The 25,744-nt window shown below is 39.3% G+C and overlaps 1 protein-coding gene across 31 annotated transcripts in view; it reads left to right on the top strand.

Moving 5' to 3' along the window:
- Positions 1 to 25,744, top strand: part of LOC110566038 (nonsense-mediated mRNA decay factor SMG5-like) — a 150,148-nt gene that overhangs the window by 96,350 nt on the left and 28,054 nt on the right. For 24 of the 31 annotated variants that reach the window (XM_060389454.1, XM_060389433.1, XM_060389442.1 and 21 more), the window contains 2 exons: positions 10,425 to 10,551; positions 24,916 to 25,008. The gene's annotated coding sequence lies outside the window, so the exon portion shown is untranslated. Of the gene's footprint in view, positions 1 to 1,125; positions 1,316 to 9,266; positions 9,381 to 10,424; positions 10,552 to 13,941; positions 14,087 to 21,470; positions 21,595 to 22,960; positions 23,241 to 24,915; positions 25,009 to 25,744 lie in introns of those variants that run through there. The other 7 variants (XM_060389438.1, XM_060389440.1, XM_060389441.1 and 4 more) reach the window with 7 other exon arrangements.

Genomic DNA, 25,744 nt, shown 5'->3' with positions numbered 1-25,744 from the left:
GGACTAAGAGGGTTGACAGAAAAAAAAAAAAAAACCCTCAATGGTTATTGCACTTATTAAAAGGACAGATATAAACCCTTCCCCTCAGCGCTCATAGAGCCCCCTAGAAGAATGGAAGAAGAGCAGAAAGAGTCTAACAGCCAGAGGGGAAGGAGGACACCGAGAAAATGAGGCCCTCTAAATCAACATGAGCAAGCCAGGCTCAAATGAACTCACGGAAACTGAGGTAGTATGCAGACAGCCTGCACAGGTCTGCACCATGTCCTCTGCATATATATTGTGAGTTACACTTCAGTGGTCCTATGGGGTTCCCAAGTGTGTGAACAAATGGGCCTCTCTTGTGTCTTCTTTGGAGCTCTTCTGTTTGACTTGTCCAACTCAGATGTGATACATAGCTTTTGTTTTATCTCCTTATATTTTATTCTATCCTTTAGAAGCCTGATTTCTAATGAGAGACAGAAAGGAATTGGACCTGGATGGGAGGGGAGGTGGGAAGGAACTGGGAGAAGTAGGAGAGGAAACTATAATCAGGGTATATTATTTGGGAAAATGACCTGTTTAAAAAACACGTGGAATTTAAAAAAAGAAGATATTATTTTCTCCGTCATGGTAACATAACATTTTCTCTGGTCATCATCATTGTTTTCTGTAGGGATGTGCTTAATAGCATTCATTATAAATTGTCCAGAGTAGCATAGACTCTCTTATGTGCCGTGTCTGTTAAAGCAGTTGGCTTTAAGAGGATGCAAAGCCTGTTCTTTTTAGATCCTATTTGCTGCCTCAGGCTCATCTGCTCCTGTTTAGCAAAAGATGAAAGAGCCTAGACAGTGAAGGCTAGTTTATTGAAAGGGAGAGCAGACGCCCTGCAGACACACCTAATTGGCTAACTTCCAAAACATTCTCAGCCTCCTCTAGCTTTGATGAAGCGTTAAAATCATGTTTTCAGGGACTGAATGTCTTTTTGGATGGGTGATAGATCCTCTTGCCAGGATAAAAAAGACTAGAATGAAGTCCATAGCCTACACCTGTCATCATTTCACTTTATTTAGACAGCAATAGGCTGATGAAGAGGGCTCCCTTCTTCCTAAAAAGGAGGCGCGAAACATGCTGCTTTATCACACACAGGTCTCCAGGCTGTGTCAGCAACACTGTGGGCACTTGCCAGCTAAAATGATCTAGCAGGTGGAAAGGAGTTTATAAGCACATTTTCCACCCCTTCCTGGTGCAAAGTAAATGGTGACTCAGAACCAGCAGCATCTCAGCGTGTAAAGGAGACTCTCTGGGGCTTTCTTTTGAGTTGACTCATTTACACAAGGTAAGCTCAGTTTTGCACTGGCTTGGTTTATGAAGTGCTGAGGTGAGTCAACAAACAGATGAGTGCGAAGAGCACACTAGGCGCTCAGTTAGCCTTATAAAAATCCTGCTTGCATTTTTCATTCGCATTCCTTGAAATTCTGTTGTCTTCTTAACTCTTGATGACATACAAAGACACACACATCTAATTTCTTTGACACACACATATAAATTCTTTGTCAATTCCAAAATATTCTGTACATTATAATCAATATTAAATTAAATAATTTTGCCTCCTCTTTCCTTCTACTTACTTTTTGTCAAATATTAAATAAAATCAACAGATTAACATTGGCTGTTAACTGATGTGATACATCTTACTACTATTCTTCTTTCTATGTGTCACTATTTTTCTTTCTATGTAGAGTCTCACTATGTAACATAAGCTGGCCTAGAAATCTCTCTATTTTCCAAGGGAACCTTGAATTTATGGTAATCTTCCTGTCTCAGCTTCCTAAATACTAGGATTGCAGAAGTGAGCCACATTGTCCACGTTGTTTTCCTTTTTTAAAGAATTGACTAATAGTTTCAAATTCTGATGCTTTTTACTAATTGTTAGTATTTAACTTGTAGATTCAATTCCTTACACGTATTTTTAGGTCACACTTCTTTACCATCTGATATCTATCTGTCTGTCTATCTATCTATCTATCTATCTATCTATCTATCTATCTATCTATCTATCTATCTATCTATCACCATTTATTCACTTTGTATTCTCTCTGAAGCCCCTCATCTCCTCCCAGTCTCACTTACCCTCCCTCTTTTTCCCCTATGCCCTTTCCGTAATCCCCTGACAGGGGAAGACCTCCTTCCCTACTATCTGATCCTTGTTTATCAGGTCACATCAAGGCTGGCTGCATCGTCTTTCTCTGTGTGAAAAAAATTGCAAAACAATGAAAGAAAGCTCTAAAATCAGAAGACTTAAAAATGTTCTTAAAAGTTGTCTTCCTCCATTCTATGTGTTCAGAAAGACTGTGTAATTGTGTATGCAGGTTAGCTAACTCTCCAGAGGAGTGAGGCCTTTTCTGACTTTCTAATTCTAATTGAAAATACTGCCAGTATTCCACATTCATAATAAGAGAAAACAGCCACAAAACCCTTAATGCTATCTGTTTTATAAATGATGCTCATCCTTGCCTTGTATGGAACTGTTCGAGCCAGAATGAATAACAGTCCCTCCCTCCAGACTATACATCAAGCATATGGGTTTCACATTTTATTTCAAATTCAGGTTTGCCTTAAATTTTTAGTAGAAGAAGAATTATCCCAGGAGTTTATAAAAATGGGGAAGTCAATATTTTGCCAGAAGATATTCCAACTTAATAGGTTTGGGGAGAAGTTAGGTCCTGTAGGTAGAAAATATTCTGTGTGGCTTCTGGGTGTACCACTGAGATGTCTTTGAGGTGTAACCATTGAGATGTACTTTATCAAAAGGCGTATTCCATTCAGAACCCTCTGTTCCTTTGTCCACTAATATCTCTCAGAATATTCATTCTCTACAAACACAACCTCACCAAATTTTGTCATTGCTAAAATAACAATATGTAGTTTTCATATTACAATGTAGTTCTTTATGGATTTAGGGAAAACTTTAGTTGTGAGTTCTTGTCTGGAAATTTACATATGGGCAGAGAAATTTCTCATCTGTGTTTAAACACTGAGATGAAATATTATTCAGGCATGTGTATAGTATCTTAGATGTGGGAGAAAATCCAGAGTTTGTTCAGAAAAGGAGAGTTTTTTGAATAATCTAGAATTAATACTGCATCATTTGAGATTACCTAACATAATTTATGTTGAGTAGCATCAGCAATGTGTCTTTATAGCTTTTGGCTAACTAAAAAAGTTGAATAATGATCAGTATGAAGTTGAAACTTACAACAAAACTTTTCAAGAGAGGCTTCTTTTTGCCATGAATATGTATATTTGTATTAGAAATGCTATATTGGAAAAGCTTCACAGCCAAGTTTCATCAGACTCTTTTGAAAAAAAAAATGCTTATTTGGCTTCTCTAATGTGCTGGACTGGGATTGCCCAAGAGAACTTGTAGAATGAAAATCTACTCTATGTCTGTGCTTTCTGCTGTGGTAGCTCCCAGCCACATGTAGCTAGTTAAGTTTTTGTAACATAGCCAGTAATATAGAAGAACCTGAGTTTTAGGTTGGGTAAAACTTAGTGACTTGAATTTAGGGACATGTGACTAGTAGATACTAGTCAAGCACATACTAGATACCGCACGAGTCTAGACAGAACATTCAGATTTTACCTGCAGTCCTGTACAAAAGTGAAGTTCTTAAAAATGTGATCACTGAAGTGGTGATTGATTCAGGCAGTGTGTGGTGGTGAAAAGAACACTGAGTGTGAGTCAGGCTTGGTCATGAATTATCAGAGTTCTCTTTGAAGAAGACACTTGCTTTTCCTAGGGAAATATAGGGTGTCTGTGACTTTTTCTGGGGAAATACAAACAAATGTTTATTCACCCCAGATAGGGCACTGATGGTAGATAAAACAATTCTATTCCCCAGCTTGGTGAGCCAGTGAGTTTCCTGGGGTTCCTTACAGAAGCATAGGTCTCCTGAGGGTTGCTGCATCACCCAAATTTACCTCCACACCCATGGAGCTCATTGTGCAATTTGCAGGCAGCTGCATGGAAGAAGGTCTCTTCTCCTCAGAAAGCATTTACTGTTCTAATAACCTAGGGTTAGGGAAGAGGCCTTGTGAATCTTGCAATTTTCTGAGCTTCCTTAACTTTTTAAGTTTTGTGAGGTTCCTAGGCCTTATGAGCTGTTCTCTGCATTACCATAGGAGGAGCATAAATATCCATATTTAACCTAAATATGCATAACAGGCTACTGTATGATCATTTATAGTTACTTGAGTAAAGAACACAGAGAAATCAGTAATATACTTTCCTAACACTACATTTCTTCATTACAGGGTTTTCTTTTTTTTTTTTTTTTTCAATGCAGTTTATTCAGGAACATTGAACAATCCTCGGACCCCGAGGAAAGCCAGCCCACAGCTTAAATAGCCTCTGGGTAGCCAACCCAGGCGTGCCACGGGGGCAATGCAGATAGGTCCACATACATGGAAGCAAGCCAGATCCTCAGCCTTAGCCAAATGTGGAATTGTTCATGACAGAGAACACTCACCATCGGGAAGGTGGAAGGCAGAAACCAGCTCCATCTTTAAGGCATAGCATTCCGCAGCTCTCTACAGTTCCCCCTTTTTGTTTTAGACGCATCAGGCAAGAGTAGAGGTCTGATCTCTGATATTAGAAATAAATTGGGACTTTGTACAGATGTTCATTTAGGTGTCATCCACCCAAAGAGCATCAGACCCATCTGATACCTTTTTCTCAGAGGCGGGACCTGGGGCATCAACCCGCATGCAATCAGACATGCTCTTCTCTGGGTCCAAAGCGGCTGACCCTGAGTGCAGTGCTTAGCCTCGCATCCTGAGCTTATCATTTTAGCTTTTTATGGTAGCCAACCATGCTTGGGGAGAATGTCCTGCTTCAATGGCTGTAAAGGCCTGAATGATCATGGCTGCATCACACTGTTGTGAGACTCTAATCTTGCATATATACCACAGGCAAACCAAGGAGACCAACACCAGAAGGCCTTCTAACACTCCCATGCCCGCCCATTCCTTCAGATGATTCATGGCTGCAGCAATCCATGTTGATAATCCTGTGGCTAGTCCTGCGTCCACTCCGGTAGAATTTACTGTGACAATGGCCACTCTCAGCTGCTCCATCGTAGTATCGAATTCTCCAGTCCAATTACCTAAAAATATAGCTCGACAATTGTTTAGACAGATTTGCAGCACAGGAAAAATTCTCATGTTGTATGCTAGTGACACAAAGTTCAGCATACTTTCATTGACAGCCAGGTTGAGCGATTTGCCATAGGGTATCAATTTGCTGCTGCACGAGGTCAATCCTCTGATTGAACACCATCAAGCTTCCTTTTAGTTGAGCATTAATTCCTTTATGTACAACTAAGGCATGAGCTACATTGGCTAAATGATTATTCAGGGTCTGAGCAGTCTGCCCAGTATGACTCATGGCTAATGCCCTGGTGGTAGCTCCAACAGCCATCAATGAGATGGTAGTGACAATGGTGGCTGTAGTTCCAAGATCCCTTTTCTGTCTGTAGAGAGTCATAGCGTGAGGGGCATCAATGGGCACAGGCACCCAGTGAGGCATGCGAGTAACCAGGGCATACCTAAATTTACTAGCATTCCAGCATTGGGCAAAAAAGCAAGTATCATTACCACAATTACTTGGCTCTATCTGGCTAATAATGAATAAAAATGGGGGATATAGACAAACAGGTGTGGGCTTATAGGAAATATTATGAGAAGCCTTAACCCCTCGTTGGAACATCCTGCGTCATTTCTAGAACTAGCAGTGGTGGTGTCCGAGGTCTGAGTAGGTTCAGGAGACCATTGCCCCCAGGGGCGAGACGTGCTCCATGCCAATTGACTAACTCCATGTTTTCCTCCAATTTTGAAAGTCATTTAAGGTTCTTAAATTATTTTTTTCCCTTTTTTCTTAAATTTTTCATCAATTACATTTTATTCATTCTGCATCCCCCCATAAGCCCCTCCCTCCCCTCCCAATCCCACCCTCCCTCCTCCCTCTGCTTGCATGCCTCTCCCCAAGTCCACTAATAGGGGAGGTTCTCCTCTCCTTTCTGATCTTAGTCTGTCAGTTCACATCAAAAGTGGCTGTATTGTCCTCTACTGTGGCCTGGTAAGGCTGCTTCCCGCCCAGAGGGAGGTGTTCAAAGAGCAGGCCAATCAGATTATGTCAGAGGCAGTCCCTCTTCACATTACTATGTAACCCAATTGGACTCTGAACTGCCCTGGGCTATATCTGTGCAGGGGTTCTAGGTTATCTCCATGAATAGTCCTTGGTTGGAGTATGAGTCTCTGGGAAGTTCCCTATGTTCAAATTTTCTTGTTCTGTTGCTCTCCTTGTGGAGACCCTGTCCTCTCCAGCTCTTACTATTTCCCAGTTCTTACCTAAAATTCCGTTCACCTGCCCAACAGTTGCCCATCCGGCTCAGCATCTGCTTTGATAGTCTGAAGGGCAGAGGCTTTCAGAGGCCCTCTGTGGTAGGTTCCTAGGTTGTTTCCTGTTTTCTTCTTCTTCTGATGTCCATCCTCTTTGCCTTTCTGGATGGGGATTGGACGTTTTAGTTAGGGTCCTCTCTCTTGCTTAGTTTCTTTAGATGTACAGGTTTTAGTGGGTTTGTCCTATGTTGTATGTCTATATGAGTGAGTATATACCATGTGTGTCTTTTTGCTTCTGGGACAACTCACTCAGGATGATCCTTTCCAGATCCCACCATTTACCTGCAAATTTCATGATTTCCTTATTTTTCATTGCTGAGTAATATTCCATTGTGTAGATGTACCACAATTTCTGCATCCATTCTTCAGTTGAGGGGCATCTGGGTTGTTTCCAGCTTCTGGCTATTACAAATAAAGCTGCTACAAACATGGTTGAGCAAATGTCCTTTTTGTGTACTTGAGCCTCTTTTGGATATATGCCCAGTAGTGGTATGGCTGGATCTTGAGGAAGCGCTATTCCTAGTTGTCTGAGAAAGCGCCAGATTGATTTCCAGAGTGGTTGTACAAGTTTACATTCCCACCAGCAGTGGAGAAGGGTTCCCCTTTCTCCACAACCTCTCCAGCATGTGTTGTCACTTGAGTTTTTGATCTTGGCCATTCTCATGGGTGTAAGGTGAAATCTCAGGGTTGTTTTGATTTGCATTTCCCTAATGGCTAGTGAGGTTGAGCATTTCTTTAAGTGCTTCTCTGCCATTCGGTATTCCTCTACAGAGAATTCTCTGTTTAGCTCTGTTCCCCATTTTTTAAGTGGATTACTTGGTTTGCTGCTTTTCAGCTTCTTTAGTTCTTTATATATACTGGTTATGAGTCCTCTGTCAGATAAAGGGTTGGTGAAGATTCTTTCCCAATCTGTAGGTGGTCGCTTTGTTTTGATGACGGTGTCCTTTGCTTTACAGAATAATCTCCCTAGATGCTGAGAAAGCCTTTGACAAAATCCAACATCCATTCATGTTCAAAGTATTGGAGAGAACAGGGATACAAGGCACATATCTAAACATAGTAAAGGCGATATACAGCAAGCCTATAGCCAACATCAAACTGAATGGAGAGAAACTTAAAGCAATCCCACTGAAATCAGGGACAAGACAAGGCTGCCCACTCTCTCCATATCTCTTCAACATAGTGTTGGAAGTCCTTGCTAGAGCAATAAGACAGTTGAAGGAGATCAAGGGGATACAAATTGGAAAGGAAGAAGTCAAATTATCACCATTTGCAGATGATATGATAGTATACGTGAATGACCCCAAAAACTCTACCAGGGAACTCCTACAGCTGATAAACACCTTCAGCAAAGTGGCAGGATACAAAATTAACTCAAAAAAATCAGTAGCCCTCCTGTTTACAAAAGACAAAAGGGCTGAGAAAGAAATTAAGGAAACAACACCCTTCACAATAGCCACAAATGACATAAGGTACTTCGGAGTAACCCTAACCAAGGAAGTCAAAGACTTGTATGAAAAAAATTTCAAATCTCTGAAGAAAGAATTAGAAGAAGATATGAGAAGATGGAAAGATCTCCCATGCTCATGGCTTGGTAGGATTAACATAGTAAAAATGGCCATCTTACCAAAAGCAATCTACAGATTCAATGCAATGCCCATCAAAATACCAACACAATTCTTTACAGACCTGGAAAGGAAAATTCTCAACTTCATATGGAATAACAAAAAACCCAGAATTGCTAAAACAATCCTCTACATTAAAAGATCTTCTGGAGGTATCTCCATCCCTGATCTTAAGTTGTACTATAGAGCAATAGTTTTAAAAACTGCATGGTACTGGCATAGAAACAGAATGGTAGATCAATGGAACCGAACAGAGGACCCAGAAATAAACCCACACACTTATGGACACCTGATCTTTGACAAAGACGCCAAAACCATACAATGGAAAAAAGATAGCATCTTCAACAAATGGTGCTGGTCTAACTGGATGTCTACATGTAGAAAAATGAAAATAGATCCATACTTGTCACCCTGCACAAAACTGAAGTCCAAGTGGATCAAAGACCTCAACATAAAACCAGACACATTAAATCAGCTTGAAAAAAAAGTGGGAAATACCCTAGAACTCATTGGTACAGGGGAAAACTTCCTGAACAGAACACCAACAGCACAGGCTCTAAGAGCAACAACCAATAAATGGGACCTCATGAAACTGAAAAGCTTCTGTAAAGCAGGGTTTTCTTTCAATGGGCCATTTTCACTTTAAAACATTTTTTTAAAATTTTTATTAATTATGCTTCATTCACTTTGTATCCCCCCATAAACTCCTCCCTTCTCCCCTCCCAATCCCACCTTCTCTCCCCCTTCTCCACTCATGCCCCTCTCCAAGTCCACTGACAGAGGAGGTCCTCCTCTCTTTCCTTCTGATCCTAGTCTATCAGATCTCATCAGGAGTGGCTCCATTGTCTTCCTCTGTGGCCTGGTAAGGCTTCTCCCCTCTCAGGGGGTGGTGATCAAAGAACAGGCCAATCAGTTCATGTCAGAGGCAGTCCCTGTTCCCATTACTATAGAACCCACTTGGACACTGAACTGCCATGTGCTACATCTGTGCAGGGGTTCTAGGTTATCTCCATGAATGCTACTTGGTTGGAGTATGAGTCTCAGGAAAGACCCCTGTGCTCAGATTTTTTGGTTCTGTTGCTCTCCTTGTGGAGGTCCTGTCTTCTCCAGATCCTACTATTTCCTACCTCTTTCCTAAGATTCCATGCACTCTGCCCAATAGTTGGCCGTAAGTCTCAGCATCTGCTTTGATAGTCTGAAGGACAGAACTTTTCAGAGGCCCTCTGTGGACGGCTCCTAACTTGTTTCCTGTTTTCTTCTTCTGATGAAGTATCTGCTGTATATCTACTGATATATCTGAGAGATAACAGCACACCTGTAAGTCTCTCCTCCAGCCTTTTGCATGCTCTCTTGTTGTATAATTACACTGTTCTTCTTTTAAGGTGAGGATATCTGTGTGTACTACATTCTCCTTCCAATTCATATGTTGAAGCCTTGACCTGTGTTTTCTCAGAATGTGAATACATTTTGAGATAGAATCTTTTACGATATTGAGAAAAATTATCATAGACGTAATCCAGAATCACAGGTCTTGATGCATAAAAAGAGGTTAAGATCCCATGAAGGATCTGTGAAGGTACACAGAGAACATGGCCCAGGGGACACCAGGAAATGAGAAGAACAACCCTAGAAGAAATCACCACTTCTATTCTCAGATGTCCAGCCAGTAGAAGTGAGGGGCATAAGTTTCTGTTTATTGCAGCCCTGTTAAACGAATGTTACCTAGAACACTAGTTTTTGTATCTTTTGCTAGAACTGTCTATAATGAAGACCTTTCCTTGACTGTTTTTGTACATGTTATACATCCCACAAGTAAGGAAAATTACCCTCCGAACAGACTTGGGTCAAGACTTTTATCCCTTAAGTCATGTTTATTTGTGCTTCTTATGTCTCCTTTATGTATTTGCTTATTTCTTATATCCTGTTTTTGATCAATCATCACCCACTGAGATTCTGTGTTTGTGTGGATTCTGCCTTTCCACTTTTCTGCTTATCCTCATATTTATTTAGTCATTATTATATTTTTATTTGTGTGTGTGCATGTGTGTGTGTTCAGACTACAGCAAGCAGCAGTGCTTTTACTCTCTTCCTCCTACTCTTGACAATAAGATCCAGTGACATCTGAGTTCATGAGGCATTATCTCTGTTATGAACTTCCAATGCATTCCACATGGCACAGCATGTAGCTAATTTACTTGAATGAGAAGCCCTTGTCTTACAGACATTCTCTCAGGTCCTTTGTTGCTCATATCTGCTGTGTAGCCACTCTAGAAAAATGTGTGGAAATAAAACATAATACATTCAGTTCTTTAGATCCTAAACTCCTTGATGTCTTGTTTCTTTCGTTTTTTTGTTTTTCAGATATTCAGTAATCATTGAGCATCTGCTGCATGAAGAAAACTGTAATAATCAACCCTGAACTTCACTTGGATGTTCAGACAGCCAGAGTCAGACAGTGCTTTGATACTTATTTTCCTGGACTGCCTGGGTGGGTAATGACTCAAGCTTAAGAAGCCTCTGTGTCTGTGGTGGTACATAATATTGAGTTGAAAGAAACATTTTTATGTGAACATAACTTTCACAACTTGATTTATGTTGCAGTTGTTTGGCTTCATAAATACATCCTTCTTTAATAAATCATTTAAAAATAAGCTATGTAATAGTTGCTCAAATTCAAGGAAGCCCTCAATCATTTGGAAAACCAAAAATCAATATCCCTTTCAATGAGGCTGAGTTGAGACTATTAAAACTGGATTTTATTTTAGTTGCATGTTTACATGTTATCTTGGACTGATAACGTGTAAGGTTTCTGTGACAAATATTTTAAAAGATTAAATAGGGAAAAATATTAAATGATATATTCAGTAGCAATCTTTTTACTTTATGAGTCACTTTTTATTTGACTTATATGCATTTCAGAGAAGAACAGTTCAAAGTGGTGGTGAAGGTAGGCTTCACCACCTGAGTGCTGATGATCTCTCAATTCACAGATTTAGTAAACTGAAGGAGGAATGAGATGAAAGGGAAAACTGGAAACAATAACAATAACAAGGTGATTTTTATCACCTGTTCTGTTCACATGATAATTTTTTTTAAAGGACATAAGGGCAATAATTAACATTGAGCTGTTGCTATGTGAAAAGCAAGTAACTGTGGTATGCAAATTCCTAGGTCCATTGCTTCTGAGATTATATAAACCACTAGATATTTAAAAATAATAACAACAGGATGGGTTTAGTCACAAAAGGGTAAACAGTAACAAGAAAAAGTGAAGATTTAGATGACAAATGTTAAATTCAGCATACAAATTCAAGTGTACAGATGCAAAGATCACAAATCTGGAAGGACAGTTTGAAGCCATTAAGTTCAAATTTGAATGAGTCTCTGACTAGTTTGGTACATTTGAAAAAGAAAAAAACTCGTTAGCCTCATTTCTTTTAGCAGGCTTTTCTTAAAGTGGGAAAATAATTCTTTCAGACCCCTGTATGTACCCACAGGAAACATGCTTAAGACAGTGAGTAGGAGGGCTGTAAAATATATCCAGTGGTTCCAATTTCCTTGAATCCGCAAGCTTATGTAATCAATTTCCTTCTTAAGATGACATCCACTGAAGGGTTAACTTCCAATGTGTAGATTACAGAAACAATGATGAGATGACAGGCCTGCTCGTAGCTTGCAGAACATGGTGACTTCCATCTTCTTAGGTGACAGCCTCTCTTGCTATATTTGGTGACGATACCAGCCAGAGGTGCCAGGTTCATATGGCAAGGAGTTCAAACCCTCACCCCAACAGTTACCAAGGAAATGTGTTGACAGCTCATTGAGTTTTGGAGTTAATTAATTTCCAGTTGAGTCTTGATTACAGTACCGGGAGAAGAATCCCATCTTAGCTTGCCTACAGAATTGTGAGATAATGAACATGTGCAATTTAAAGTCACTGAATTTGGGCATAATTTTATACAGTAGCAGATATGTGATCCATAGAGTGCCAAATACAAAGTGGTGATAAAGATACATGATATTACAATAAGCATTTGAATAGGAACACCAAGAAGGCAACACTAGGTGTTTTCAGATGAGTAGGTATTGGACAAATAAATGGTTTCTATTATATAACCAATACCTGTGACATAGAGTCAATAGAAATTTGCGACTAGGAGCATGGAGGTGTAGGAAAACAGAAGGAGTCTTCCAGGATACTAGGTGCCTGAGCCTGCCAGCAGAGTCAAACAGTTCTTGAGTGGGAAGTGAGGGTTGAAAGAAAAATTGAAAACCAACACAATACAGATGGGATCTGTTAGAGAGGGCTGCCAGTAGAAACTGTCACACTGGTTTATTCCACGATCCCTTTTTATAGTTAGAGCAAAGCACCTCAATACAGTGAAGGGGTTTGAGAAGTCAAACTTGTTTATCTCAACTATTTGTCTGTGTGATCCTCACAGAAACAAAAGGAATAAACTTGGCAAAACATCCTGCCTATCCCTGTCTCCAGGTGAAGGCCAGGATGAAAACATGTTTTTCGCTGAGAGCTCAACAACAAAGCAGCCTGACAAAGAAGCAGCTCTCCACAGCTAGGAATGATTAGCATTTAAACACAGAAAACCAGAAAGCATGCCTTCTGAAAACAGATTGGAATTTGGTCTTAATTTTATTACAGTACTGTATGTGTATATATGTGTGTGTATGTTTGTATGTTTGCCACAGCATGTAAGTGGAGGATATAAGAAAACTTGCAGGAGTCAGTTCTACTTTGTACTCTGTGGCTCTCAGGGATCCAACTCAGTTCATAGGCCTCGGTGGTGAGTGCTTTTACCTTCTGAACCATCTCATGAGAACCCATGTGTGGCTTTTTAGAGGCTACATTAAGATAGCTGTTCTTGAACACTGAACTGCCATGGGCTATATCTGTGCAAGGGTTCGATGTTATCTCCATGAATGGTCCTTGTTTAGAGTATCAGTCTCAGAAAAGACCCTTGTGCCCAGATTTGTTTTTCTGTTGCTCTCCTTGTGGAGCTCCTGTCCTCTCCACGTCTTAATATTTCCCACTTCTTTCCATAGTAATGGGAACAGGGACTGTCTCTGACATGAACTGATTGGCCTGCTCTTTGATCACCTCCCACTCAGGCCACAGTGCAGCCACTCCTGATGAGACCTGATAGACTAGGATAAGAAGGAAGGGGAGGAAGACCTCCCATATCAGTGGACTGGGGGAGAGGCATGGGTGGAGAAGAGAGAGGGAAGGTGGGATTGGGAGGGGAAGAGGGAGGGAGCTACAGGTGGGATACAACATGAATAAACTGTAATTAATAAAAAAAGACAGCTGTTCTTTTCTTCTCCATTTTCTGGCCAATTTGTATGAACTTGTGTTTAAGTAAGCAGAGGGCTTGTTAACAAGGGATTGTTTGTACCCCTCTCATGATTTCTGACTTAGTAGGTCTTGAGTTGGGGCCAAAAACTCTCATATTGATCCAGTTTTGAGTATGCCTATGCTGGTGCTGATGCTGTTTTTAAAGATTTATTTATGTGTGTATTTTATGCATATGAGGACTTTGTCTACATATACGTATACAGCTTCATACCACAAGAAAGCATCAGATAGTTTAACTGCTATGTGGGTGATGCAAATTGAACTCAGGACTTTTGGAAGAGCAATGAGTGTTCTTAACCACTAATCCATTTTCTCCAGGCCCTGATAATGCTCTTTTTAGTTCCACTATTATCCAAATTTATCTAACTGTGGTCCACAGAATATTTGTGGACATGCTCTTTTTAGTTCCACTGTTGTCGAAATTTATCTAACTGTTGTCCATATAATACTTGTGGATATTTGTCTATTTTACCATTTTTTTATAAATTCAACAATTTGCTGATTTCTTAGTTACAGGTATTGGGCCAAGCATTAGGGATAAGATATTCAAGATCACTGGAGAGGACAGGAGCACTACAAGGAGAGCAACAGAACCAAAAAACCTGGGCACAGGAGTCTTTTCTTAGACGGATACTCCAATCAAGGACCATGCATGGTGATAACCTAAAACCCCTGCACAGATGTAGCCCATGGTAGTTCAGTGTCCAAGTGGGTTCCATAGTAAAGGGAACAGGGACTGTATCTGATATGAACTGATTGGCCTGCTCTTTGATCACCTCCCCCTGAGAGGGGAGAAGCCTTTCCAGGGTACAGAGGAAGACAATGCAGCCACTCCTGAAAAGATCTAATAGACTAGGATCAAAGGGAAGGAAAGGAAGTCCTCCCCTGTCAGTGGACTTGGGGAGGGGCATACGTGGAGAAGAGCAAGGGAGGGTGGGATTGAGAGGGGAGGATGGAGGGAGATACAGGGGGGATACAAAGTGAATAAATGTAATGAATAAAAAATAATATTAATGAAAAGAAAAAAAGAATAACAGATTTAGGAAGAGGAGAGTGAAGGCAAGAAAAAGCCCCTCAACTGAAGAATGGATGCAGAAACTGTGGTACATCTATACAATGGAGTATTACTCAGCAATGAAAAATAAGGAAATCATGAAATTTGCAGGTAAATGGTGGGACATGGAAAGGATCATCCTGAGTGAGTTGTCCCAGAAGCAAAAAGACACACACGGTATATACTCGCTGATATAAACATACAACATAGAAGAAACCCACTAAAATCTGTACATCTAAACATACTAAGCAAAAAAGAGGACCCTAACTAAAATGTTCAATACCCATCCTGAAAGGCAAAGAGGATGGACATCCGAAGAAGAAGAAAACAGGAAACAACTTAGGAACCTGCTACAGAGGGCCTCTGAAAGCCAGAAGAAGAAAACAGGAAACAACCTAGGAACCTACCACAGAGGTCCTCTGAAAGCCTCTGCCCAGCAGACTGTGAAAGCAGATACTGAGCCTGATGGCCAACTGTTGGGCAGAGTGAATGGAATTTTATGTAAGAAGTGGGAAATAGAGCTGGAGAGGACAGGGTCTCCACAAGGAGAGCAACAGAACAAGAAAATTTGAACACAGGGAACTTCCCAGAGACTCATACTCCAACCAAGGACTATTCATGGAGATAACCTAGAACCCTGACAATGCAACCACTTCTGATGAGAACTGATAGACTAAGATCAGAAAGAAGGAGAGGAGGACCTCCCCTATCAGTGGACTTGTGGAGGGGCATGCAAGCAAAAAAGGGGGGGGGGAGGGTGGGACCGGGAGGGGAGGAGGGAGGGGCTTATGGGGGGGATACAAAATGAATAAAGTGTAATTAATAAAAGTTAAAAAAAGTAAATTTTTTAGAAATCCTAAAAAAATGTTATTCAATATCTACTATAGTACTTAAACTTAAACATTTCACGGTGTATGGTATATCCAACAGCAGAATTATATAACATAACAGTAACCGGAGGAGGGAGAGTGTGGGGATAGAAAAAGGTGTCAGAGGAAGTTTCACATGGGAGCTTTTGAAAAGCAGGGTGATTTTTTTGAATTTTCCAAATTTAATACAATATATAACAGTTTTGCAAGTATCAAAAATACAGATTAGGACTATTCTAATTTTCATGTATGTCTAGATAGAAATATCAGGGAACTTGATTTAGTAATCAAAGGTGAGTCACCATTAACCTGATGGAAACAATAGGAATTTTAAAAAGCTTGTTGACAATTTAATTCAGCAATGGACACATCAAATTCTACACTTGTAGATAATTTAAATGAAAATAACCTTTTTTTTCTTTTCTTCCTGATGACATTTGCTGACTGTCAGGCGTGTATTGTTATCTTAAGGATTAATGTCTTCAAATGGCACCATGTCAAATGTACTGTTTACCATCCAACTCATAGCTAGGAAAATCTGTCTTATACTGTAAATGAGTAAAGTATTAATGTCAGATTATCTCAGTATGTACACTGCTTTCAGGTAGGAGGCATTCATTTTTTTTTTTACTTGAGTATTATAAATACAAATTTACAGCAAATTCTAAAATTATAGGAAAACATATCAAACTGTATCCAGCATGAGCACAGTTATTGTTATGTTATATAGTTCCTTCTTTGCAGGTTTTTGAAACAGAATTTTTCAAAAACTTGATTTTAGTCTCCTATGGCAGAGAACTGAGAGAGTATAATGCTCATTTTCACAGAAAAGCACATCAATGTTCTCTGCCAGACTTTTCTTTTTATGTTTTCTCCTTCTATATTTCATTTTTCTTCCTCCATTCATTACTATTATTTAACTTATACTCACCAAAGTCTATACACACAAACTTCTTGCAAAGATGTAGTGCTGTTTCATTATTCATTGTTTTTCATCTGGAGAAATGTCATTACACAGATCTCATTCATTCCACTATGTTTCTGAAGTCCTTTCTAATTAAGAAAAATTTAGTTGTGCCATTAAGTTGCTTGTATGAGATATCTCAAAATTCTTTCTGGAGGCACTTAGTGCTATGAACTTTCCTCTTAGCACCACTTTCATTTTTTACCATAGGTTTGGGTAGGTTGTGCCTTCATTTTCATTGAATTTTATGAAGTCTCTAATTTCTTTTTTTCATTTCTTCCCTGACCAAGCTGTCATTGAGTAGAGAGTAGTTAAGTTTCATTGTGTATGTGGGCTTTTTGTTATTTCTGTTGTTGTTGAGGTCTAGTTTTAGGCCATGGTAGTCTGATAGGATACAAGGGATTATTCTGAGCTTCTTCTAACTGTTCAGGCATGCTTTGTGCCTAACCATATGGTCAGTTTTTGAGAAGCTTCCGTGAGGTGCTGAAAAGAAGGAATACTCTTTTGACTTTGGGTGAAAAGTTCTATAGACATCCATTAGGTCCATTTGATTTAGGACCTCTCTAAGTGTCATTATTTCTCTATTTGGCTTCTGTCTAGATGATATGTCCAGTGGTAAAAGTGGAGGGTTGAAGTCTCCCACTTTTAAGGTGTTGGGATCAATGTGTGATTTAAGCTTTAATAATGTTTCATTTACAAATGCCGGTGCTCTTGTATTTGGGGCATAGGTGTTCAGGATTGTGATGTCCTCCTGGTGGATTTTTCCTTTGATGAGATTAAAGTGTTCCTCCACATCTTTTTTTGATTAATTTTTGTTGAAAATCTATTTTATTAGATATTAGGATGGCTACCCCAGATTGTTTTCTGGGTCCATTTACTTAACAAACATTCTTCCAGCCTTTTACTCTGGTGTAGTGTTTATCTTTGTCTGTGTCTTTTTAATGGAGAGTTGAATCCATTGACGTTAATAGATAATAGTGACCAATGATTGTTAGTTCCTTTTATTGTAGAGTTGGTGGTGTTACTATGCTTGTGTTCTTTTAATTTTTTGTTGTGAATTTATCTATATCCTGTGTTTTCTTGGGTGTAGTTGATTTCATTGGATTGGAGTTTCAGCCCACCTAAAGCCCTAGAAAAAAAGAAGCAGACACACCCAAGAGGAATAGATGGCTGGAAATAATCAAACTTAGAACTGAAGTCAATGAATTAGAAGCAAAGAAAAAATTCGAAGAATCAATGAGACCAAGATCTGGGCTTTGAGAAAATCAACAAGATAGACAAACCCTTAGCCAAACTAACTAAAAGGCAGAGAGAAACTATCCAAATCAGTAAAATCAGAAATGAAAGGGGGGGATATAACAACAGACACTGAGGAAATCCAAACAATCATTAGGTCTTACTACAAAAGCTTATATGCCACAAAATTTAAAAATCTAAATGAAATGGACAATTTTCTTGATAGATTCTGTTTACCAAAATTAATTCAAGATCAGGTAAATAGATTAAATAGTCCTATATCTCCCAGGAAATAGATGGTTTCAGCATAGAATTCTACCAGACCTTCAAAGAAGAGCTAGCTCCAATTCTCTTCAAACTATTCCACAAAATAGAGGCAGATGGAACATTACCAAACTCATTCTATGAAGCTACAGTCACCTTTATACCTAAATCATGCAAAGACCCAACAAAAAAGAAAACCTCAGACCTATCTCTCCTATGAACATTGATGCAAAATACTAAATAAAATACTTGTAAACCAAATTCAAGAACACATAAAAGATATCATCCACCATGACCAAGTAGGCTTCATCACAGTCATGTAGGTGTGGTTCAATATACAGAAATCCATCAATGTGATCCACCATATAAACAAACTGAAGGAGAAAAGCCACATTATCATCTCCTTAGATGCCAAAAAATGCATTTGACAAAATCCAACACTCATTCATATTTAAAGTCTTGGAGAGAACACGGATACAAGGCAATTACCTAAACATAGTAAAGAGAACATACACCAAGACTATAGCCAACATCAAACTAAATGGAAACTTAAATCAATCCCATTGAAATCAAGTACAAGGCAAGGCTGCCCACTCTCTCCATATCTTTTCAACATTGTTCTTGAAGTCCTAGCTAGAGCAATAAGACAAGTAAAGGAGATCAAGTGGATACAAATCGGAAAGAAAGAAGTCAAAGTATCACTATTTGCAGATGATATGGTAGTATACACAAGTGACCCCAAAAATTCAACTAGAGAACTCCTTTAGCTGATAAACACCTTCAGCAAAGTGGATGAATACAAAATTAACTAAAAAAATCAGTATCCCTCCTCTATATGAAAGAAAAGGGCAGCGAAAGAAATTAGGGAAACTATACCCTTCATGATAGCCACACCTAACATAAAGTAGCTTGGTGTGACTTTTAACCAAGCCAGTGAAAGACCATTTTGAAAACAACAGCAACAACAACAACAACAAAAACTTCAAGTCTCTGAAGAAAGAAATTGAAGAAGATATAAGAAGATGGAGAAATCTCCCATACTCGTGGATCAGTAGGATTAACATAGTGAAATGGCTATCCTGACAAAAGCAATCTACATATTCAGTGCAATTCCCATCAAAATACCAACCAAATCTTTACAGAACTTGAAAGAACAATTCTCAATTTCATATAGAAACACAAAAAATCCAGACTTGCTAGATTGTCTGGAGGTATCTCCATCCCTGATCTCAAGCTGTAGTACATAGCAATAGTAGTAAAAAGTACGTGGTTCTGGCATAGAAACAGAATGGTAGATGAATGGAATCAAAAAGAGGACCCAGAAATAAATCCACACACCTATGGATACTTGTTTTTTGACAAAGAGCCAAAACCATACAATGGAAAAAAAGATAGCATCTTCAACAAGTGGTGCTGGTCTAACTGGATTTCTATATGTAGAAAAATGCAATTAGATCCATATTTATCACCCTGCAAAGAACTAAAATCCAAGTGGATCAAAGACCTCAACATAAAACCAGACACACTAAATCTATTAAAAGAAAAAGTGGGAAAGAGCCGTGTACTCTTTGGCACAGGAGACAACTTCCTGAACAGAACACCAACAGCACAAGCTCTAAGAGCAACAATCAATCAATCAATCAATCTTTAAATAAATCATGAAACTGAAAAGCTTCTGTAAAGCAAAGGACATGCTATCACAACATAACGACAGGCTACTGATTGGGAAAGGATCTTTACCAACTCTGTATCTGACAGAGGACTAATATCCAGAATATATAAAAAACTCAAAAACTTAAAAAGCAACAAATCAAGTAATCCATTAAAAATGGGGTACATAACTAAACAGAGAATTCTCAGTAGAGAAATATCTAATGACAGAGAAACACTTAAAAAAATGCTCAGTATCCTTAGTCATCTGGGAAATGAAAATCAAAATGATCCTGAGATTTCACCTTACACCCATCAGAATGGCTAAGATAAAAAACTCTAGTGACAATAAATGCTGGACATGATGTGGAGAAAGGGTAACCCTCCTCCACTGCTGGTGGGAATTTAAACTTGTGCAACCACTTTGGAAATCAAAGTGGTTTTTCTCAGACAATTAGGAATACTGCTACCTCAAGATCCAGCTATACCACTCCTAGGCATATATCCAAAATATGTTCAAGTATACAACAAGGACATTTGTTCAACCATGTTAGTAGAAGCTTTATTCATAATAGCCAGAATCTGGAAACAACCCAGATGTCCCTCCACTGAGGAATGGATATAGAAATTGTGGTACCTTTACACAATGGAATATGACTCAGCAATTATAAAAACACAAGGAAATCATGAAATTTGTGATCATCCCAAGTAAGGTATCCAAGAAGCAGAAAGACACACATGGTATATACTCACTTATAAGTGGATATTAGACATACAATATAGGATAAACATTCTAAATTCTGTGTAGCTAAAGAAGCTAAGCAAGATGGAGGACCCTGGGTAAGATGATCAATCCTCACTCAGAAAGGCAAATGGGATGGACATAGGAAGAGAGAGAAAACAGGGAACAGGACAGGAGCCTACCACAGAGGGCTTCTGAAAGACTCTATCCAGAAGGGTATCAAAGCAGATGCAGAGACTCATTGCCAAACTTTGGGCAGAATGTAGGGAAAGAAGAGAGAGATAGAAAGACCTGGAGGAGACAGGACCTCTACAAGGAGAGCAACAGAACCAAAAAATATCGGCACAGGTGTCTTTTTTGAGACTGATACTCCAACCAAGGACCATGCATGGAGATAACATAAAACCCTTGCACAGACTTAGCCCATGGCAACTCAGTCTCCAAATGGGCCCCTAGTAATGGGAACAGATGCTTTCTCTGACATGAACTCAGTGGCTGGCTCTTTAATCACCATCCCCTGAGAGGGGAGTGGGGAATAACCTTACCTAGCCACAGAGGAAGACAATGCAGCCAGTCCTGATGAGACCCAATAGGCTAGGGTCAGAGGGAAGGGGAGGAGGGCCTCCCCTATCAGTGAACTTGGGGAGGAGTATGGGAGTAGAAGAGGGAGGGAGGGAGGTGACGAGGGTCGGGGCTACAGCTGGGATAAAAAATGAGTAAACTGTAATTACTAAAAAAGTAAATAAAAAAAGAAAAACAAAGTGAAGAAACTGTAAATTAATAAAAAGTAAATAAATTTTAAACAGTTATGAACTCAGTGGCTGGCTTTTTGACCACTCCCCTTCCCCCCACCCCCCCACCGCCCACCACCACCGGCGTGAGGGAGGAGCAGCCTTGCTAGGCTACAGAGGAGGACATTGCAGCCAGTCCTGATGAGACCTAATAAGCTAGGGTCAGATGGAAGGGGAGGTGTTCCTTCCCTATCAGTGGACTTGGAGAGGGCCATGGGAGGAGATGAGAGAGGGTGGGTGGGATTAGGAGAGAATGAGGGAGTGTCCTACAGCTGGGATGCAAAGCAAATAAAATATAATTAATGGAAAAAATTAATTAAAAAAATAAAAATTTAAAGTTGATTTATTTAGTTTGGGTGTGTGTATGTATATATATATATATGTATGTATGTATAGGCACACACTTGTCATGGCTTATGTGTGGAAGTCCGAAGACAACTTGTATGACTTGGTTCTCTCCTTCCATCAGGTGGGGTCCATGGACCAAAACTTAGGGCATCCGTCTTTCTGGCTAATACTTTTACCCGCCACAGCATCTCACCACTACTGAAGTACCATTATACTGCCATCTTGTCGTGGGCTCAAGTGCTCAAGTATGAGTGTTTATTTCAATTACTATATTTTCATTTGGGGAGGAGAAAAACATATATTTATAACCAGCTGCGACCACTGCTGCTTCTGCCGCTGCTGATTAATTGATGAAGATGTTGATTATCAGGGAGAGCTGATGATTTTCACAATGTGACTAAAGATGAGAGAGTAATAGTTGTCCCTCTTACCTGCACCTATCACTTTTGGTGCCCCCTTTTGGTTGCATGTTTTATCCTTGCTCAGATAGTACCCTGAAATCAAAGGCTACCTTAGTGACCTTGCCGAGTCCTTATGCTTTCCAGAGTTGGAAACTGTGTGGATCATTATCTAGAACAAGGTCGTCTAGCATAGAGAGAAAGTTCTCCTGGATAATGATTTTTGACCATCTTCTCTTCTTACCTGACTTGGACCTCTGAGCTTTAGATGGTTTCTTTGAAGTCAACCATTCCCCCCCATTTGTGCAGATGATGTCAGGTGTAGGGGTGCAGCTTGAATCTTCTGGGAGTTTGACATCATGCCACATACCCTGTAAGAGTTTTCATTTACAGTTTTTGTTACCAGTGCTCACTTCAGTTTTTCAATTTGTTGTATTGTTTGCCTCACACCTGTCACTGAACATTGCAATTTCAAATTTTGATGCATGGTAGGCATAACAAGTGCAGAATCTGACAATTTTTCTGACATAAACTATAACTTCGTTCAATTCATTCCTCTTCTTGGACATTTGAAGTTCTTGTAATTGTTCTAACATTATAAATAGCATTAAATGCATTTTTTCACTGCTGTAAATGTATTATTAGCTACTTCTTTTCCAGTCCTCCTCTTTTTAAAAATTTCCCCAGTATTTGAAAGAGTTAAAGTAGCTTCCTGAAGCTCTTTCAGTTCTGGGAGAACCAGGCTCCTCGTGTCTGATTCATTTTGTGTGTGGGAGGTATGCTGTTCTAACCTTGTCACTGACAGGAAAGTTCAGGCTCGTCTTATACTGCACAGAAGATGTCTGTCCTTGCAGCTTTCTGTGACTGAAGTAGAGCCGTCAGACAATGATTTGTATATGCTCCTCTGTCACCACGATGGTGCTTGATGGTGCCATTCCTACCTTGGACTGAATCTGTAATTTCCTTTCTTCATCCAGTCTGTTTTTTTAAAAACAGGCAGACTTTATTTAGATGGCACACATGCTCCAGATTCATCCTGCCCATGTTTGACTCTGATTTTTCTATCACCTAGTGCAACAGAAGCGATGCAGTGAAGGAAAATATTTGTCTTATTATTTGACCAAAATGAGTGCATAGAGAAGACAGTTTTAGTGTTAGATACACTGATAGCAGATCGGTAAGCAGTGTCTGAGAATAGGTTAGTGAGTCATCACGGGCGGGAGGAAAGGAACATTTGGTTTTAAGGGAGGATGCAGGCAGGGAAAGGATGCCCACTTTTTCTGTAGGTCAGGGATCCACACTGCAGGGAGTAAAAGAAAAACGCATGTTACAGGTTTCCTTTCTGTTCCAGTGTGTCTTTATATATGGTGCGGTTTCAGGTTTTTCTTACTCTCTTTGCTTCATGTCCAACTGTTCATTCTGCAGAGTGACAAATTTTGGGACAAATACAATGTACAGGGGCAAGAACCTTATGTGGACTTCCTCACAGTTATGTAAGGGCTGTTTCTTATAGCCAATCTCTATGAATAAAAACAAATGACAAAAGGATATTAGCATTCATTTAAATCAGTATCCACCCCACAAGTAAAACTCATCTATGATGTGCAAAGGGGAATGATTTCTGCTTGAACTTTGTCCATAACTGGTAGATCTTTATTTCATCAGAGAGCTCCTTTATTCTTAGAGACTTATGAAATATTTTACTCGATGTGCTTGTGGACATTTGTAATTCCTACACTCAGATGGCAGATGGATTATTAATTTAAGACCAGGCTGGGCTTCTGTCTTTACAAACAATATCTGTGCTTATCTTTTCTTGAATTCATACCTGGGTTTACTGGTTTCTTTGGGAATCAAAGTATACTATTGTATGAGGTTTCTCTGTGATATAATTAGAGACACATATATTTTCAGTCTTTTTCTAAAGCACAGTGGCTGAAATATTGTGCCATCATTTTTGAGAGTTACATTTAAATTGGTCATTTTATTAGACTTTGTTATAGGTTATGTGTCTTTAACAGAAGCTTATAATTCACATAAGAGTGAATGAATGATTACAGCATGAATGTTGTGAATGAAATTGGGAGAAATAAAACTTAGAAAAATGTTTTCAATACACTACATAGCATTGGGCCTGTATGTATATTTCTTTTATACACAGCCGTCTGACCACATCTAACTCATCTGCACCACCTGGGCATCATCTGGGCACAATTTGAAAGTTTATTTGAGATGTTATCATACTTTTTAGTTTTTATTAACCTTTTCTCATGTTAGCTATATATAGAAAGTTGTTTTGGTAATCATTTTTTAGTGACATAATTTATCTTTTTAATAGAAAGCAATTACTTAGTACTCAATCTTATTTCTTATTCAAATTATATACAGTCGATGTAGCCATCCTTTAAAGATACAAGAATAAAGACCTGTGGTGCTACAGAGAAGGCTTGGTGGGTAAAAGTGATTGCTGAACATGCATGATGATTTGAGTTCAAATCTCCAGTACTCATGTAAAGCTGGACCTATAGAGTAAGCACCTGTAATCTGAGGGCTACTTCTAGAGAAGACTGGAGATAGAGACCGCAGAATCTCTGGAGGCTTGTGGGGGTATGCATCAGAAAAACAGCAAGGAAAACTTGTTTGAAACAAGGTGGGAAGCAAAGAACCCAAACCTGGGTTTGTCCAGTGATCTCCACACAGTTACTATGGTACGTGCATTCACAGCCATGGATGCATGAGTGCACACACATTCATATGCTTTCTATTTTCCTTTTATATGAAGTTTAGATTTTAGGTGATCAAGTTTGCATACAAAATATAGAAGGACACACACTATGTACACTGTATATGCTTCCTTCAGTGGACAATAAAGTTCCATATTTTTTTCTGCTTTTGCCAAGTGTGTATCCATAAGCAATACATTTTTCAGTTTTGCTAATTTGGGTCTTAGTTTCATACTACTATGTTTTCTGTGTTCTACAGATGGCTGCTTTTGCCCAGTGTTATCTTTGTGTGATATATCTATGTGGGTGGGTGTAGTATGGCTGGCTCATTTATGTTTACAATGTAATGTGTGTATGTATTATAATTTATTCAATTCACTGTTGATATGCAATTAGATTATTTCTAGTTTTGGACTTTTTGTTTGTTTACTTTCATCTATTACAGAAAATGCTGCTAGGGGTATTTTTCCTCTTGTTAAATGGTATGAAGATGCAAGAGCCTTCTGTGAGCCCAAACCTGAAGGTGCTGCTTAGTAAGGTATGTGAGTCTTCAGTAGAAGTGAGTCTTAAATAGATTATATCCATAACACACAAATGTTCTCCTCACTCTCTATCAAAGCACATAGTTGGTTTTGTTAAGTGTTTCATGTTTTACAGCTATGATATGTCCTGTGCTTCATGGTGTTTTTAATTTGCAAATCCAGCTACTAAACACTGAACATTTCCAGTTACTTGCTGACATTTGTTCCTTCTTCTGCCTCCTTCTCTTGGGTCTCGCGTTGCCTGGGCTTGCCCCAGTCCCCCGTGCAGGGGAAGCTGGCCTGGAATACCTGCTGCTCTCGCCTCTACACTCTGACTCCTGGATTTCAGACATGCATCACTACCTCTGGCTTTAGCTTAAGTTTTAGATTTATTTATTTATTTTTTGTGTGTATTGCTGTTTTGCATGCATATATATCTCTGTGCACCACATGTGTGCATATATGCAGTATTTGTGGAGGCCAGAAGAGGACAGAACATACTCTGGGACTGCACTTCCAGATGGTTGTGAGCTTCCATTAGAGCCCTGGGAATTGAACCCAGGTCCCCTGAAGCTGTTCACCACTGAGTGATTCTCCAGTCTGCTTCGTGATTAATATTCTTGATGCTGAGAATTACTGATAAAATATTACAAATACGTTATAATAACAGACTTTTTACTTAATATTTTTATAAAATATGTTCTTGATTTTAGTATAATGGAACACATCAACTTTTTGCTTTCAGTCAGCACA

Source organism: Meriones unguiculatus, chromosome 8 (genome assembly GCF_030254825.1).
Source record: "Meriones unguiculatus strain TT.TT164.6M chromosome 8, Bangor_MerUng_6.1, whole genome shotgun sequence".
NCBI lineage: Eukaryota > Metazoa > Chordata > Mammalia > Rodentia > Muridae > Meriones > Meriones unguiculatus.
This window is presented reverse-complemented; position numbering and strand designations above follow the sequence as displayed.